This window comes from Saimiri boliviensis, chromosome 16 (genome assembly GCF_048565385.1).
Source record: "Saimiri boliviensis isolate mSaiBol1 chromosome 16, mSaiBol1.pri, whole genome shotgun sequence".
NCBI classification, from domain to species: Eukaryota; Metazoa; Chordata; class Mammalia; order Primates; family Cebidae; genus Saimiri; species Saimiri boliviensis.
The window spans coordinates 2,201,290-2,220,606 of NC_133464.1; positions in this window are offsets into that span (position 1 = coordinate 2,201,290).

The window sequence follows — 19,317 nt, forward strand, 5'->3', positions numbered from 1 at the left end:
GAAGGACTCAGATGGACAGGTGTGAGTGAGGGATTCAGATGGGACAGGCGTTGAGTAAGGGACTCTGATGGGACAGGCGTGAGTGAAGGACTCAGATGGGGCAGGCGTGAGTGAAGGACTCAGATGGACAGGCGTGAGTGAGGTACTCTGATGGGACAGGCGTGAGTGAAGGACTCAGATGGGACAGGCGTGAGTGAGGGATTCAGATGGGACAGGCGTGAGTGAAGGACTCAGATGGGACAGGCGTGAGTGAGGGATTCAGATAGGACAGGCGTGAGTGAGGGATTCAGATGGGACAGGCGTGAGTGAAGGACTCAGATGGGACAGGCGTGAGTGAAGGACTCAGATGGACAGGCGTGAGTTAGGGACTCAGATGGGACAGGCGTGAGTGAAGGACTCAGATGGACAGGAGTGAGTTAGGGACTCAGATGGGACAGGCGTGAGTGAAGGACTCAGATGGACAGGAGTGAGTTAGGGACTCAGATGGGACAGGCGTTAGTTGTTAGGGACTCAGACAGGGCGTTTTCCAAGGCGGCATGAAGACATGGGTCTATGCAATGGGTGCTGCGTCCCTGCCCGGAGGGGCACCTGCCACAGAGTAACTCCAGCACCAGCACCTAACTGTCTCAACCTCAGGCTCCAGATCTGGCCAAGAGCCACCAGTTCTGAGCACCCCGAGCACTCCAGGGAGTGTGGGGGCAGCAGCAAAGCTCGGGCTGGGGAGGAGGGTGATGGGTGTGGGAAGGTGGGGCCTGGCTGCTTTGTGGGGGTGGGGGTGGTATTCCACACAGGACCTCGGCAGAGGGGGCAAAGCATGGGGACCAGCACCTTCCAGGCACACCCTCCTGGCCACTAGGCACGGCCAGCTCTGCCTGGAGTGCCAGGGCTTTGCAAGGCAAACATCCGATCAGCAAGGTCAACATCAATACAAGTGTTTCTGAGGCCCCTGCTCTATGGGACACTGAAGGAAAATAAGACATGGTCTTGTTATCTAGAAGTCTCTAATATTGTTTAAGGCAAAGTGTGCTTAAGGAAGGAGAAGAGGCCGGGCGCGGTGGCTCACGCCTGTAATCCCAGCACTTTGGGAGGCCGAGGCAGGTGGATCACAAGGTCAGGAGTTCGAGACCATCCAGGCCAACGTGGTGAAACCCCGTCTCTACTAACAAATACAAAAAAATAGCTGGGCGTGGTGGCGTGCGCCTGTAGTCCCAGTTACTTGGGAGGCTGTGGCAGGAGAATTGCTTGAACCCGGGAGGCAGAGGTTGCAGTGAGCAGAGATCGTGCCATTGCACTCCAGCCTAGAGCCTGTTGACGGAGTAAGACTGTCTCAAAAAAAAGAAAAAAAAAGGAGAAGAAAGAGAAGGGCTGAGGAGGAGGAGCAGGAAGAAAGAACAGAAAAAAATGAAGGAATCCAAGCTGGAGGAAGAGACGCTGTATAAGGGTGACTTGAGTAACATGCTGGGGAAAGGGAGAGCGAGGCTGGGGGTCTCCATCGGGGGTGACATGGGCTGTGGGGCTTGTGCCTGGAGGCTGGACCCGTGCAGGGTGGGCCCCCTCCCACGGATTTGTCTGTGAGGCTCCTCCGCGGACGCTGTCGGGCTGTTTCCAGCGGGTGCCTTCCCTCTCAGAGGGCCTTCCTACTGCTGCTGGCGCCGGGGCCAGGCCCGGGGCAGAGGGGCTGTCCAGGGCTCAGCAGTCTCAGGGCCCTGGGTCCCCTGTGGTGCAGCTGGTCCCGGGGACCACCCAGGCTGTGCCAATCTCGGGCTGTGGCAGAAGTCCCAGTGCCGGCTGCCAGCTGCATGGTGGTGAGGAAGCGGACAGGCTGAGCCACAGGTCTTGGGACCCAGTGGTGTCGGCAGAGCGGGGGTGGCAGAGCCTGTGCTACCCCCGCCCAGAAGCTTTTTCTGCAACCTGCCCTTTCAGCTCTGACTTGTGTGCTAAGCCAGGCGTCCTCTCTGACTTGACCACTGTGAGTTTCCCGGGGCCCCGGTAATGAAGTGCCACCGTTGGCACGGCTGGAGCAGCAGGCATTGATTGCCTCTCGGTGCTGGCGGCTGGAAGTCCAGGATCAAGATGTCTGCAGGGTGCTGCCGCGGAGGCCCCTGCACAGCTGCGGGTGGCCGTCCTCAGGTTCCTGTGACCTCCCTGCATGCACCTGCCCAGGTGCCCTCTTCTGAGAAGGACATGAGGCTTATTGACTTAGGCCACTCTGACAACCTCATTTTATTTGTTTTATGTCCCCCATCTTTTTTCAGGTATAATTGACAAATAAAAATTTATATACTCACAGTGTATAATTTGGTATCTTAATGTAGATTGTGAAATAATCACCACAATCAAGCGAATTCACATATCCATGTCCTTACACAGTCACCATTTTCTGTGTTTCTGGTGGTGAGAACACTCAAGAAGTTCTCTCTGGGCGGATTTCCAGTGTGCCACGAAGCACTGTTAACTCTACGCACCACAGTTCTCCAGGGCTCACTCGCCCGGCGTCTCCCCGTCTCCCTCCTCCTGGACCCAGCGGCCCCCGTGCCGCCCTCTGCTCCTGTGGGCTGGACTGTTTTAAATGTAACATAGAGGGGGTGCCATGCAGGGCCCGTTCTGCGTCCTGGCCTAGTCACTTAGCGTGTCTTCGGGTTCATCTGCGTCGCCGCGCGTGACACATGGCCTTCTACTCACGTTTCAGGCTGGATAACGGCCATTGCATCTGTACTATCCATGTGTCCGTTCACGGACACTTAGTTGGCTTTCATGCTGTCTGAGTCTATTTAGGCTGCTATGACAAAATACCCGATGGGGTACTTTATTAATATAAATAGAAATTTATTTTACACAGTTCTGGTCATGGAGAAGTTCAAAACCAAGGTGCCCGCAGATGTGGAGTCTGCTGAGGGCTGCTCTCTGCCCCATGACTGAAGCCCTGTGGCTGGGTCCTCATGTGGCCGGAGGGCAAGGCACCTGTCCTCTGCCTCTTTTATGAGGCACAGATCCCGCTCCTGAGCTCCAGGCCTTCGTGACTTAACCACTTCGCAGAAGGCCCCACCTCTTTGCCTGGTCACACTGGCATTAGGTTCCAGTGCACGGCCTTTGGAGGGACCCAGGCCTTTGGACCACAGCACTTGCCACGGCTGCAGCGAACACGAGGGCGGAGCTGCCTCCCTGAGCTGCTCATTTCATTTTGTTTGGCTGCCACCCAGTAGTGGGATGGCTGGATCATATCAGTTCTATTTTTGACGTTTTCAGGAACCTCCACGCTGTTTCCATCAAGGCTGCGTGTCCCGATTCACCTTCCCAGCAACAGTGTGCGAGCTTCCCTCTCCCCGCATTCCCACCAGCACCTGCTACGCCCTGTCTTCCGGATACTGGTCATCTTGCAGGTGTGAGGTGGGACCGCATCGTGCTTTTGATTTGCGCTTCTCCAGTCATTGATGTTGAGCACATTTTTCAGGCTTCTGGCCCTTTGTATGTCTTTTGTGGAAAGTTTATTCCGAAATGATCTCATTCTACCTGGACTACCTCTGTAGGGATCCTGTCTCCAAACGAGGCCACAATCTGAGGTACTGGGGGTTGAAACTTCTACATAGGAATTTTAGGAGCAGAGTCAGTCCGTAACACCGTGTGGTTCTCCCACTGCAGGGTCACCTGCTGCATGGCAGCCCAGATTCCTCCATGCTGACCCCGCCCCAGTCCTGCTGTGGAGGTGGCGACCACCCTGAGTTACGTCCTTGCTGTGCCATCAGCCCTATGACCCTCCGCACAGGGGAGCATTTTCCTTTGATGAAGCCACTTGAGCTGGTAATTGCTGGACCAGGCCTTTCTGTTTGCTTCAGTAACGTCCTTCTTCTGCAGAATAAAACCACTCGCCCTGTCCTTCCTGGGAGGTAGCATTATAAACAGTGTAGCATGGCACATGACCTCCACACAACGGGTGAGACAGCCTAGGCTCAGGAAGCAGACACGACCTGCCCCAGCACAGTGCCCTGGCGCCAATGTACTTCTGAGGGACATGGTGCCACATGGCCACTGCCCAGGAAAAGAAGGGCCTGCATTTTGCTTTCTGAACATGTATAAGAGAGAGCTGAAGCTCATGTGAAATGATTTTGCTTTTTGCACCAAACGTCACGTCTCCAACGAGACAGCTGTGAGCCCCGGCACGCAACCCCTGTGTGTTTATGGATGCACCTCTGTGTGCAGGCTCGGCTGGGGCTGCCAAGCAGTGTGCTACCCGGGAAGAGCGGACTGGTGGCAGAGGTCTCGCAGCCCACCTTGATGGCACATAGCGCTAGCTCATCTTTGTCATGTCAGTTCCGCCATTCAAAACAAAGCAAAATGACAAGAAAAGAAAATCAATCAACCCACTTATGCCAAAAAAAAAAAAAAAAAAATCTTGAGGAGTTAATTTTCTTTTTAACAGAACAGATGGCTGGTAACAATAAGTCAATATTAACATATATCAGAATTTTAGTCCAACAGCAGGCTGGGGAAATGGGTAGATGCAGAGAGGAAGAGGGAAGAGGCATCTTCGGACGTTCGTGTACTCCCAAACTTCAGGAAATTATGAGACTGACGTAAACATGAAGACGAGAAGCCCCTGGTCTTGCTGGTGCGCCACCAAAGATAAGCACTCTGGGAGGAAGCCGGATGTTTTTTGAGACCCAGTTTCACTCTTGTCACCCAGGCTGGAGTGCAATGGCACCTTCTCGGCTCACCACAACCTCCACTTCCTGGGTTTTAAGCAATTTTCCTGCCTCAGCTTCCCTAGTAGCTGGGATTGCAGGCATGCACCACCACATCTGGCTAATTTTGTATTTTTAGTAGGGATGGGGTTTCTTCATGTTGGTCAGGCTAATCTTGAACTCCTGGCCTCAGGTGATCCGCCTGCCTCAGCCTCCTAAAGTGCTGGTATTACAGGCATGAGCCACCGCATCTGGCTGGAAACCAGATTAAACCAGGCAGGAGACCAGTGGCTGAGAGCTTGGGGCTGGAGTGAGACAGCCGGGATTGATGCTGTCGTCAGCACTGACTGGCGTGTGCATTTTAACGTTGGTACCTTGGCTTTTCAACCGTGCCATGGAGACTTTACAACCAGATACCCAGAGAGGGACTGTGAGCATGAACAGGGCGTACAAATGAGCCATAACCGTGAGGGTGCCTCCCCAGGGGGGACTCCAGCATCTGCTCACAGCCCAGCGCCATGGTGGGGGGACAGATCTGAGCACAATGCCATGGGGGGGACAAATCTGAGCACAGTGTCATGGGGGGGGAACAGATCTGAGCACAGCGTCATGGGACGGATCTGAGCACAGCGTCATGGGGGGGACGGATCTGAGCACAGCGTCATGGGGGGGACGGATCTGAGCACAGCGTCATGGGGGGGACGGATCTGAGCACAGCGTCATGGGGGGGACGGATCTGAGCACAGCGTCATGGGGGGGACGGATCTGAGCACAGCGTCATGGGGGGGGATGGATCTGAGCACAGCGTCATGGGGGGGACGGATCTGAGCACAGCGTCATGGGGGGGATGGATCTGAGCACAGCGTCATGGGGGGGGATGGATCTGAGCACAGCGTCATGGGGGGGACGGATCTGAGCACAGCGTCATGGGGGGGATGGATCTGAGCACAGCGTCATGGGGGGGACGGATCTGAGCACAGCGTCATGGGGGGGGATGGATCTGAGCACAGCGTCATGGGGGGGACGGATCTGAGCACAGCGTCATGGGGGGGAGGACGGATCTGAGCTCACCCGAGTAAATGGCCCAGCACAAGGCTTCTTGGAGCTCCAGTCCTGTCATGCCTCCAGCCTGCGCTGCCCTGGAACTGGCTTTTCGAAGGTATTTAAAATCAAATTCCTCTAAATTAGATTGCATTCAAACTCAGTCCGTTAGCTGCACCAGCCACATTTCGAGGGCTCATTGGCCACGCGTGGCTGCTGGCTACTGCATGGACAGAGATGTGGCATGTTCTCACCCCTGCGGAAAGCCTGCGGGCAGCCTTGCTCGCCAAGTGGGGATGGGTGTGTAGACAGCACCGAGGATGGCGGCATATGAGCGGGAACTGTTTGGGGATGTGATCAGCAGCACGCAGGGGAGGGAGACCTGTGCAGGAAAACGACTTCGTTTCTTCCACTAACGGGCCACGGCGGTGAGGAGACTCCTCAGGGTGCACCAGCTGCGGGAGACTGCGTGCCTTGCTGCGTCTCAATTTGAACAAACCAGTGGGCAAAAAAGGCATTTATAAGACAACTGGGAAATTGAGAGCACCGGCTGCATATTTGATACATTACTGCATTGCATAATTTTTATTTCATTTTTAAAATGCTGGTAATAGGCCAGGCGTGGTGGCTCACGCCTGTAATTCAAGCACTTTGGAGGCCAAGGAGGGTGGATCACCTGAGGTCGGGAGTTCAAGACCAGCCTGACCAACATGGTGAAACCCCATCTTAAAAAAAAAGAAAAAAAAAATGCTGGTAATATATAAGTTTAGTGTTTAATCGTTTTCAGTGTACGGTTCAATGGCAGGAAGACCAGTGGCATTGCTGTTCGTCACCACCATCTCCAGAATCTTACAGCTCACCTAAATGGAAACTCTGTCCCTGCTAAGCACTGACTCCCCATCCCCCTCCCCACCTGCCCCTGGTGCCCCCTTTTCTACTTTCCTTTTTCTTTCTTTCTTTCTTTTCTTTTCTTTTTTTTTTTAGACAGAGTTTCCCTCTTGTTGCCCAGGCTGGAGTACAATGGCACTATCTTGACTCACTGCAAGCTCTGTCCTGGGTTCAAGTGATTCTCCTGCCGCAACCTCCTGAGCAGCTGGGATTACAGGTGCTTACCACCATGCCCGGCGAATGTTTTGTATTTTCAGTAGAGATGGGGTTTCATCGTGTTGGCCAGGATCACCTCAGGTGATCCACCCACCTCAGGCGTGAGGCACTGCAGCTGGCCCCGTTCTACTTTCTGTCTCTTAGAATGTGACTATTCTAGGGAAGCCATGTGAGTGGACTCATACAGTGTCATTTGTGGCTGGCCTGTTTCACTTAACACAATGTCCTCAAGGGTCATCTGCATTACAGCACATGTCAGAATTTTCTTCCTTTTGGAGGCTGAATAATACTCTATGTATACATCACATCATTCACACACTGGGTAACGTCTGCATTTTGGCTACTGGGACTAATGATGTGGTGAACGTGGGTACAGCTGTTGCTTCAATATCCTAGTACAGTTCTTCTGAGTATGTACCTAAAAGTAAGACGGCTGGATCATAGGGTACTTCTGTTTTCAGGTTTTTGAGGAATGGCTGTGCTAGGTTCTGCAGCAACAGTCACATTTCCCATCCCCACTCCAGTTCCTCCACCTCCTCATCAACGCTTCTTGTCTTTTTTTTTTTTTCTTGATAAAAGTCATCCTAGTGGATGTGAGGTGATGTCTCACTGTGGTTCTGATATGCACTTCTCTAATAATTAGTGGTGTGGAGCATTTTCTCATGTGCTTATTGGAAATTTGTATATCTTCTTTGGAGAAATATCTATTCACATCCTTTGCCCATGTTTTAATCAGTTGTGGTTTTTGTTGTTGACCCGTAGGAGTTCTTTATATATTCTGGATACTAATCCCTTGTCAGTTATATGAGTTATAAATACTTTCTCCTATTCCATATGTTGCCCTTTCACTCTGCTGATATCTTTTGATGCACAAAAGTTTCTAAATTTGGTGTAGTCCAGTTTATCAATTTTTTCTTTTGTTGTCTGTGTTTTTGGTGTCATAGCCAAGAAATCACCAATGAATGCTGTTAATTTTTAGGTGCAATAGTGATACTGCTTATATATTTTCTGAAACCCCTAATCTTTTAAAAACACACACTGAAATGTTACTGCAGATGCATGATGAGGCCAGGGATGGGCTTCACAACTCCGCAGGGGTGAAACGTAGGAGCAGCCATGTTGAAACGAGACTGGCCAGATGTTAACAATTGTGTTGGCCGAGGGACTCAGGAAAGGTTATTAAGCGAGTCTTTCTACTTTAGCATATGTTTAAAAATTTTCACAGTTAAGAAACTTAAAAGAAAAATTGGAAGCCTGCCTGGCCAGTGGGATCTAAGAGGCATCACGGCTCCCTGCCCCGCCTTGAGCGCTGGTACGTTAGCTCGCCCGGCTTGCCTCAGTAGTGCTTGCCGCATAGTGAGGACAAGGGGGACGTTAGGATTCACACGTTGCGGTTTCGAAAGGCGGCAGGGAGACCTATTGCTGCTATTTATTGATCACCGATTATTGACCAGGCACAATCAATGAGTGATCAATAAAGCTAAGCTCTCTTCCCAGGCACACATTCCCTTCATCCTCCTAAAAGCCCTGTGAGCATCATCTCATTTTACAGATGAGGAAGCAAGGGCTCAGAAAGGTCATGTAACTTCCCCAGGATCACACAGCTCCTACGTGTCAAAGCTGAGATGCACGCACAGGTTACCCTGTCTCTTCCTGACTACGGATGTATGTGATGAATCATTAGTTTGCCTTTACCTAGTTTTGAAAAGACCCTTAAATCTTTAGCTCTAACAATAGTATAGGCTTTGGGGGTTCTCTTAGTTTCTCCACCTGACATATTCATTTTCTTCTGTGTCGATTCACAGCACACCCACTGTGAGGTGCAGATGTGAGCGGTGAGACTGGCCTTCTCAGATGTACAGCACTAGGGAGGGTCTCTCCAGGAAGCCCACGGGGCCCCGAGTATCGCAAAAATTAGCACGGTGAGCCTGGCGGCCCACGAGTGTGCACGGCTGGCACAGGAGAGCACAGAGCGCAGCAGGGCACCAACTCACGGGTCAGTGCCAGGGGAGGGCGCACGGTCTTCTCGCCGGCAGCTTCCCCAGGAAAGAAGTCTGGTTTGGGTCCTGAATCTGGCACACATCTTCCACCCTGACACCGACCCTGTCTGCCTTGGGAAAAAAGGGAATAAAATGGGCAACAAATGGCCGGGCGGGTGCGGCTTTGTGCTGGGGGTTGGTTTTCTTGGCTATGTGTATTCTAATTAGATTTAGCACATTTATAGAATAACCACCTTACGGATAAAATGTGAAACCACCATATGTACAATTTGCCATGCATCAATGACATAAAGAAACACATGGGAAATACATTATAATTATTGGTTAAGATAAAGCCAAGACAGTTCTCTCTTTCTAAGTGCTCATTTCATTGTACGAGGTTTAATAAATAATTATATTGCAGTTCTGTACTTCCCTTAATGGCTTATTAAACAGCAATAAAGCAATCAACAACGGGTCTAAACAGGACTTAAAAATACCTTACAAATAATGTGTAAGGCATTTTCTGAATAAACTAGTTATGAAATATCAATATTCTTAGAATATCAATACACATTAGTGTTGCATTTACTTTCTCTTTTCAGACCTACTCTATTCGGTTCCCAAAAAAGCTTATTAAAGATACTTATAATCAGATGCACAACCTTTAAAACAAATGAGCTGAGAGTCGCTGTAGCTGGCAGGAATCTGAGGGTCTCATAACGCTGTGCACTTCCAGGCTTGTTTTGCTTTTGCCTGAATTGAAGCCAAAAAGCTTTCAGAAAGCTGCGTTCACCAAAAACAGTGCAAACTGCCAAGGCATAAATTGAATTCTAAAGATTCACGGCGGCTCTAGCCATTGTTATCTTTCATTGTTTTCGTTTGCTTAAAAAATGGATTTATGGTCTGAAATGTGTATTGCCTGCATACTAACGTTTCAGAAATTTTACTCATTTTTACCTCATGACATTTATCTTACTCTCTAAAATTTTAATTAAACTATTTTGTTTTCTGTAGGATCCAAGCTATATTCCTCATGTTTTTAATTGAATAATGTTTTTTATTAAAATGACCAACAATTCCAAATGTTCTGAGATGCACGTACTCTTTCCCAGTCACTATCAGTGGGGCCAGAGGCACTGAGTGTGGAAGGTACAGGTTCAGCCCTTTAAGTCAGGCAAACACATCGCTTCACCCGACCAGAAGCACACTGGTGTCAGCTTAGACGCCCAGCTCTTCCGTCTTGACTTGCAATTTGGTAGACACACTCCCTCAAACTGCAGATGCTACTAAGCCTTTTGTAAGTTACATACCAGCTATGTCTAGGCCACGCTAGCAAAGTACATCACACATTGTAGGCACTTCAGTAGCTGGAAGAACTCCCCAGCATCACTGGGCTTATGCCCAAGTTATTTTTCTTTTTCTTGAAGTTCTGAAAGAGTTTTAGTAATGCAACTGCTTTTCTTCCCCCTCACCCATGATCAGCAGTTCTCAAGCTGGGGCCCCCAACACATTTACAAAGGGTTCCAAGATCAGAAGTATTTCATAATCATGCCAGGACGCTCGTTGCCCTTCTAACAGTGTTGATGTCTGCACCAATGGTGCAAAGTCAGTGGTGGCTGCAGTTTCCCTGATCCCAAATCAAGGCAGCAGGACCCACCAGGATGGGTGATCACAGCCTGTTCCCAGTGAAAAGAGTCCAAGGGCAGTTTCACTTGAGAGTGGACTTGGCAACGCAGTGAAAATGGTTAGTGTTTCGACCTCTCACTCTTGAGCACACGTCTTCTAAGATTCTCTGTGGTGCCACACGGTGTCTGCACAGAGGGCAGGGCATCTCCATGAGGACACCTGTAAGATCGTCTGAGTTGGAAACCAAACTAGCCAGTTCCTTTTCCGTGGAATGCCATCTTCTGGAAAGGACACCTGACAAACCGTGGTTGTTGAGATGAGGGTACATGGCAAAGGCTTCCTTGAAAGTGAAAGACAAGCGGGTGCGGTGGCTTACACCTGTAATCCCAACACTTTGGGAGGCCAAGGCGGGTGGATCACCTGAGGTCAGGAGTTCAAGATCAGCCTGGCCAACATGACGAAACCCTGTCTCTACTGAAAAATACAAAGATTAGCTGGGCATGGTGGTGGGCACCTGTAATCCCAGCCACTCAGGAGATTGAGGCAGGAGAATCACTTGAACCCAGGAGACAGAGGTTGCAGTGAGCTGAGTTCACGTCACTGCACTCCAGCCTGGGTAACACAGTAAGACTCTGTCTTTAAAAAAAAAAAAAAAAAAGTGAAAGACATGGCTTCTTACTTTGAGGAAAAACTGGAATATTTGTTGCCAATGATATGATTTTTCCAGTAAAAATTTGAATTTTTGAAACTTGCACCTACCATCATGAGCTTAACAGTCTTCCAGACAGAACTGGTGGCGATACTGATGAATGCAATGATGGAACATGGTGTAATGACACGTGTCCACTTCAGGACTCAGCACTAGTATTTTCCAGATGACTCATGCATGACATTACAAAATCATCACTAATGGGTGAAAGGTTTATTCCAAGTGCAAGAAAAACCAAGGGCTCACAAAATGTTGGTTGACATGGTTTTAGATTTCACATTGTGTGTAAGTAACCTTTAAGATGCAAACACTTGTCGTGTTTTAGTGTAGTATCAAAGGGGAATATTCACAACTATGTGAAAAGGCAATTGATATGCTTCTTCCTTTTCCAACTACCTGTTTGTTTAAGTCCTTGGCTTCCTTCATATGTTTCAGCTGAAACAACAGACTGTATGAGATTTTATACAGAAGGACTGTGAAGACCCAGCTGTCTCCCCGCAAGCCGGGGCCAAAGGAACGCGGCTCTTTTCATGGAATTTTCTTTTTTTAAAAAAATATTGTGATTTCTCATGGAGAGCTTAAAAAGTAATAATTTATTGCTGTTATTCTTAAATGGATTAAAAAATATTCTAAGATCATATCAGCTTTAACTTTAATATGGTAAATATTTATAGGTATAACTCACACAGACAAAAGCTCATAGGGTCTTCAATATATTTTAAAAATATATGATGACCCAAAGACAAAAACATTCCTTATTTTGATATTGAGGTTGGTGAAGAAGTTAAACAAATTAGAATCCAATTTCAATTCCCCTTATTTCCAGAATTGAAAAAGAAAAGACACCATATTGTTACATCATAAAACATCCTCAGGATGAAGGCAGTCCCACTGCGGTCTGAGTGTCCTCGGGAGCACTGCTGAGCCCCTCCTCAACAGACAGGAGTGTGTGCAGGATTCAAGCACATTGATTATAAGAATCTTTTGTTAAGATCAGCTGGGAGAGTGGAAGCTGTTGACATTTAAAAAATCAGATTCAGAAGCCAAGTGTCGGGAGAGTGGAGTCTGTGTGGGCTTCCAGCTTTGTTCACAGGAGCCGCCCAGAAGTCAGACAGAAACAACTGCACGGAAAGGGCCATCGCTTTCCTGCTCTTTCCTCTTTGTGCTGGCATCGTGCTTCTAGAGCCAGCCCTGGTCACCAGCCATCTCCTGATTCAGGACATTCAGGGTCCCACACCCTCATCCTGACTCCCTTTACGGAAAGTTGAAAGTTGAGTCTACGAGCACAATCTCCAAACAACTGGAGATCGTGGAAACACTTCAACCTTAAAAACCTAAACAGAGCAAGACAGACAACCTGTAACAGCTGAAACTCTTTACTGGGGATTGAAGTCACATTTTGTCAAGCTAAATTATAGTTCGGTCGTGCATACAAGTGTGTGCGTGTGTACTGCGACACACTTGCTATCTCACGGGCAGTCAGAAATTATGACAGAGGTGTACAATGCTGCATGAGTTAGTTTTGTTGTAGTAAATTTTGAACTCAATACTCACTAGGAAGAAGGAAAAACAATTAACAAAGGTGAACAAAAACCCTCCTGAGGGGATAAATGCCTTCGTTCAATTTCAGTTTTATTCACGGTAAGGTCCTGAGTTCCGCGTGTGTTTTCAGAGTGTGTTTCTGGTAATGCTCTCAAAAACGAAAATGTTTTAGTGCTCCTGCTTAGTTCATGATTTTTAAACATTAATAATCTCACGAATTTTAGCTAAAAAATTCTTTACACGTTGCAGGATTTCCTTTTTCACCAAGGTCTTCCCACATGCTCCGAGTTAATTCTCTGATTTTTATAGTGATTAAAAACGACTCACTGATTTCATCCAGAGACATTAGAAGCAAACAGAGGAGAAAACATATCAGGAAGTACACAGGCTTCTAAAGCCAGGCCAGGCAAAGGCTCAGCTTTTGGGTCTAAGGAGCTAAGCCCTTGATTAAGTGAAAATCACTGAGGAAACAAACCTGAGTTTCCAAACACAGGCGTGTGAGACCATGCCACGCAGGAGACATGGGGACTCCGTGTGGGGTCAGCACAGGCCCCGTCCTGTGCCACAAACAGGCCCTGGGACCCTGCTGGGCCTACATGAATGTGTAAAGTTGTGTCTTTGATAATAAAGAATTGCTGTTACAGACCCCTCCCTCATGTGGAAAGTCATTGCGAAGGCTAACAAGGGGGTGAAAGGTGCCGTGTCCTGCAGGCAAAGAATGCAAAGCAAGGAGCTGATTTCTGCATCTCACATAGTTAGGGTTAGGGTTAGGGTTAGGGTCAGGGTCAGGGTTATGGTGGGGTTAGGGTTATCATAGGTTTAGGGTTAGCATTAGGGTAAGGTTAGTGCTAGGGTTAGGGTTACGGTTAGGGTCAGGGTTATGGTGGGGTTAGGGTTATCATAGGTTTAGGGTTAGCATTAGGGTAAGGTTAGTGTTAGGTTCTGGGGTTCGTGCAAGGTTGTCTATTCTTTGTTCATTGCCACACAACCCTATTATCCTTCATTTAATCTGATGTGTTTTGCGTGTTTTGCTTTGTTGGTCATTTTGGATCATTAATGCTTTTTCATCTAGATTATTATGTGCCTGGATTCTAGTTCATTTTGGGACTTGTCTTCCAGAATGGCAGGTTCCAGCCGCCCTGTATCCCTGAACAAATGGTCCAGTATGGCCTTTGAGCCTCTTTCCTCACAAGCCGATGGAAGATCAGCCACGGCAGCAACAGCAGCACGTTTTAATAGTCCGTCTGTCACAGCAAATGCCCTTCTAACTGTCTTCCACAGTCAGTGAAATTATTTGTGTTACTCTCAATTGAGAAGATGTCCTAAAGAATGCTGGTTCCCAGGCTTTAAGGCATTTTGCACAAAGCCTTCTCTTTTCTTCTCTCCTTCCTGCTTTTCCTGGGCACTGCTTTGGCCTCAGGCTTGTGTTTCCTTAGGCTGAACCCTCCACACTCACCACACCGAAGCACAACCAGCTCTCCCTTGACAATATTCAAGTAAAAGTTTGAAAAATCTTTCTCTGTTTTGCACCTCATCAGCAAAGAAGTTACCATCAGACACTTCTCCTTGGGTCCTGCCAGCTGGAGTTGCCTCTTATGCTTAGGTCTATGCCTCTGTCTGCCAGGAATGAAGGCCGTGACAATTTGGACTTCTTTGGAGTTGGGATGAGCTGCTAACTTTGAAGCTTAAGGTCACAGGGAGGAGGGTGAACACCTCAAGAAGACTGGATTTTCATTAGAAAGGGAAAGAGATGTGCAACCTGAACAGGAACTCGCTGTGTGTGATCCAGGGACAGGGAACAACCTCTATCAGCATTCATACTTTTTCTAATTTTGGAGGGGCATCCAAAGACCTTTGGGAAGGGCCCCTGCTAGAAATACGGGCCATGAACATGGTCATCTCATGTGAATCATTAGACCCTGGAAACGTGGGCTACAGACACGGTCAGCTTATGTGAATCATTAAACCCTGGAAATGTGGGCTACAGATGTGGTCGGCTTATGTGAATCATTAGACCCTGGAAATGTGGGCTACAGATGTGGTCACCTTATGTGAATCATCAGACCCTGGAAATGTGGGCTTATAGATGTGGTCAGCTTATGTGAGTCATTAGCCCCTGGAAACGTGGGCTACAGATGTGGTCGGCTTACGTGAATCATTAGACCCTGGAAACGTGGGCTACAGATGTAGTCGGCTTATGTGAATCATTAAACCCTGGAAATGTGGGCTACAGATGTGGTCGGCTTATGTGAATCATTAGCCCCTGGAAACGTGGGCTACAGACGTGGTCGGCTTACGTGAATCATTACATCCTGGAAACGTGGGCTACAGATGTGGTCGGCTTCTGTGAATCATTAGACCCTGGAAACGTGGGCTACAGATGTGGTCGGCTTCTGTGAATCATTAGGCCCTGAAACTCCAATCCCTCCCAGTCTCCACAACAGATCTCTGCTCTCCTTCCTCATTATTTCTCAGGGCTTCCATGGGCACCATGGCATCAGTTGTTAGTAAAGGAAGGGACTTTGCAGACACAGGTTCCCCATCGTCATTCCTTCGGCATGAATTATAGCATGAGGCCAAAGGAGGGTTCCACGTTCCCTCTGCCTCTCTATAGGTCTCCCCAGGGCTGCTGTGGCCAACCCGAATGCTTTAAAGGACTGACTTCAGGGTCCAGCCCAGTGCCTCTGTGTGGATGGAGAATCTGTGACTGCGTGCGTAAATGTGAGGGAGCACTTGAAATAAGAGCGGGGAGCGGCCCAGGCTGTGGCGAGGGGAGGGGAAGGAGGAGAGGCCCCTCGGGAGATCACGTTCCCTTTGCTTCTCAGTATCTGGTGCAAGCAGAGATCAACGGAAAGGTATTGTGAGACTGGAAAGGAGGGTGAAGGGCATCGCCGATTTTAAGAAGAAAGAGAAATTGTAGCAACGACCTTAACACAGCAGCAATGGTGTAAGGAGAGAGCTGATTTTAGGGGAAAGAACGCCATTTTCAATATTCACAAATTGTATGTTGTATAATGAAAAAGTAGATGATTTTCAAATAAAAAATGATTCATAGAATAAAAAGCAAAGCTGTCAATAAAGGCAACTTGAAATATTGTCCTTTCTGGAAGGCTAATTCTTAAAAAATGACCCCATTTAAACATCATAATCAAATATGGCTTATAATAAATAAACACATTTTACCAGATCTTAAATAGAAAACCGTTTGGATTTCAAGATAAATTATTCTAGGAAACCAAGATATAATGAATGATATGTACACTATAAAATTTATTCCTTGGGTCACAAAACATTTAATACTATATTAATTAGTTGAGGACTTCTTTCTAATTTTATATGATCAGAATAAATTGGTGCTACAAAAGATAGAAAGGTACAATGTTTAAATGTTTATATGCACCAAAAGAAGGATGTAAATAGATGTACAAACTAAAGTTCTCTCTGTTTCACTTTAACTAGGTTTTGGTGAATATGCTAGAAATGCGAAGAAACAAATAGAAAAAAGAAAGCACCACAACGTTTGTGCATACAAATGCAGATAAGTATGCCAAGATCGGGATGTTCTTTTCAGCTACATACTGTATACAGCAAGTGGAAGAAAACGAAATGACAAGACGGGAGCCCATTCCTGTGAAAATAGTACTTACGGCGGTTACACAGTAGTCACTATACATTAATCCCCTCTCCCCTCAGTTAATCACATCACGCTTTAAGACAGACGTATAATGTAATTAGAGATTTGAACAGTTCACAGCCAGATCACTTAAAGTAACATTGTTAATGGGCTCTAGAAGTTCTCGCTTTAATATTGCCAGTGTTATAACTTCTAATTACCTTAATAATTAGGGCTCTGTCACTCACGATTGAGGTAACAGGCCCTAACACTAATGGTTATTAGCGCTCTTGTATAAGGCATGTTTTGATGTTCTCATCGAGTTGCTTAGGGTCGAAAGGAGCTATTTGCCCTTGGAAACCTGGCAGTTGCTATGCGGTGGCCTGGGCATCCTCACCGACACCTTTGGGGCTGCCTTGGCGGCTGCTGTGTTCACTCAAGAGGGAGTGCGGACGCTCTATTCACTGGGAACTGTGCAGGAAATGCAAATGGGGCACCTATGGATGAAATTTTCTGAAATTAAATCACCCCTGTTGCTTGTACTACAAAATAACAGTACAAACTCGGATGTCAAATCAACTGGAATTTAGACTGAAAGGCACCGAAACCTCCCGCATGTACAGCTAGGACCTGCTACTAATTGACAAGGTGAGCGATTTGGAAGTGGATGGGAGGAGAGAAGAAAAACCCTGCTGCTCTGTGTAGAGTTCTACGGGAGTCTGCAGAATGGGGAAACAGTCATGAGGAAGAATGAGGAGCAGAAGAAAAGCCATGGGGGACTGTGGGGAGTGGGGAGGGTCCTGTGAGACTGTGGGGAGTGGGGAGGGTCCGGCGGGACTGTGGGGAGTGGGGAGGGTCCTGCGGGACTGTGGGGAGTGGGGAGGGTCCTGTGGGAATGTGGGTAGTGGGGAGGGTCCTGTGGGACTGTGGGGAACGGGGAGGGTCCTGTGGGAATGTGAGTAGTGGAGAGATTCATAGGAGCATTGGGAATGGGGAGGGTCATGTGTATGATGGGGAATGGAGGACTCTCATGTGGTATTTTGGGAATGGAGGTGTGTCCTGTGTGAGTATGGGGAATTTTGGCTGTGGTCTGCCTAGTATATTTAAATAAATCTCTTTCTATATAGCAGAGGAAAATGTGCAGAAGAAACATTTCAGAGACAATACTTATAGTTACAATCCTGATTAAACCCAAGTGTGGTTTAGCAGCAGTCCTGCAATGAAATAGGCCACTTACTCCTGGCAGCATCTGGAACAGCAGCTCAACAAGGAGGCTGTGCCGACCCCTCTTGACCTCACGAACCAGTGTGGTCTTTCCTTCCCCAGAGCCATTTCCTGGTCTCCTTAACTTCATAATCTCATAGTACTGTTGTTTTAATTTCAATGTGACTCTTTTCACTTTAAGTTCCTTAACAATATGTGTTTCCATAGTGTTGAGCTTTTACTTTTCACAGAAATAGATGCAACATAAGCATATGTTGAATTAATACATGAATGGTTAGATTATTTAACAAAAAGGAAAATTTGTGATAAGCTGGATGAGAATGTAACACCAATTTTTCCCCTGAAGCGACGGACTTTGGATTTATTAATAAACTCTATTAGGGTATTTCCTGATATTTAAAATTTGATTAGTAGAAATTAGGTTAATTTGTTATAGAACAACTCATTTGTTGTATAACTGGACCTTTGAGCTGACCTCAAAGGTAGACAGTCAAACTCTAAAAATACATACAACAGTAACAACAAGTTTGCTTTTGCAGCGGTCACCCTCATAATGCTTATAGCTTAGTCTTCCTACATCTTCCCAACTTAAGACAGCCTCCAGCCCAGAGTTCCTCAAACATTGTCAAAAAACAGTGCCCTGGGTGGGCAGGCTGCTCTTTCCAGCAGAGGATAGAGTTGATTTGAGTGTGAAAAACCAACAAATGCTTGCAGTACCGTATGTCGGATCCCGGGTCAGAGACTGCTGTGCCTTTGGATTTCACCTCCCAATATCCTACAAGACAGCCATGCCGTTCTCATACCAGCCGTGCGAAGTGATGGTCCAATCAGGTCTAGTTTACCCTGAATGCTGTAACGTGGCACATGTGTGTCTAAAACCCCTGGTGCTGTGCAAAGCCAGGCGATAAAAACCCTAGGGCTTTACGGAGAAGGAGGTTCAGAATACAACACTCGCAAACCTCGACACTGGCACATTAAAAAAGAGGGAAGCTTAATGAAACGTTAACACAGGTCTTCCCATGTTAAGTGGTTAAGAAATACATAAATGCTGGTAGTAACACAAGACTTCTCCACCTTAAGAAAGCCCTAGTGCTTGCCTGTGAAACTGGGCAGTGGAACGTAGCAGCTCCTGCATCATCCTGACTTATGGAAGGGCTTGAAGTTGATCAGAAAGCTGTGACGCCATCGCGCAGGGGTGAGGTCACAGCAACTCGCGGTGAGGGAGGGGCTGGTGGGCCTTGGAGCGTGTGTGTGTGATCTATGTGCTCCTATGTGGTTCTTTCAGCTGGATGTGGGTTTTTACATCCATGTAACGTTTCCTGCAGAGAAAACCACACATAAGCAGACACCCCATTTACCTTTTGCTTAACCTATCCATTGCCCTGGAACAAGTTCCTGGGTTCAGAACCGGCATTACAGGAATACCCGCTACACTCGCGCTTCTGCTGGCCCTCCCGCCTGTTGCATCTGAGCTGTGCTTCATCCTGCCTGTGTCAACACCTCCTTGGGTCCTCACGATGACTCTGGGTGGGGGGCAGAGTGTAAACCCTCACGACAGAACGCGGACACGTAGGATCAGAAGCATTCACAGACTCATCTCCGGCTCCCCAGCAGGCAAGTAGCAGAGTCAGAGCTAGAACCTGTGGCCCCAGCGTCAAGGTTATGGAGTCTTCAGTAAATACAAGCTGAGTATTTGTAGCCAATGTAAGACAAAAGCTTAGAGAACAGAGACCCATGAAACAAACAAACAACAAAAACAACAACAACAACAAAAAAAAAAAAAAAAGAAGGAAAGAA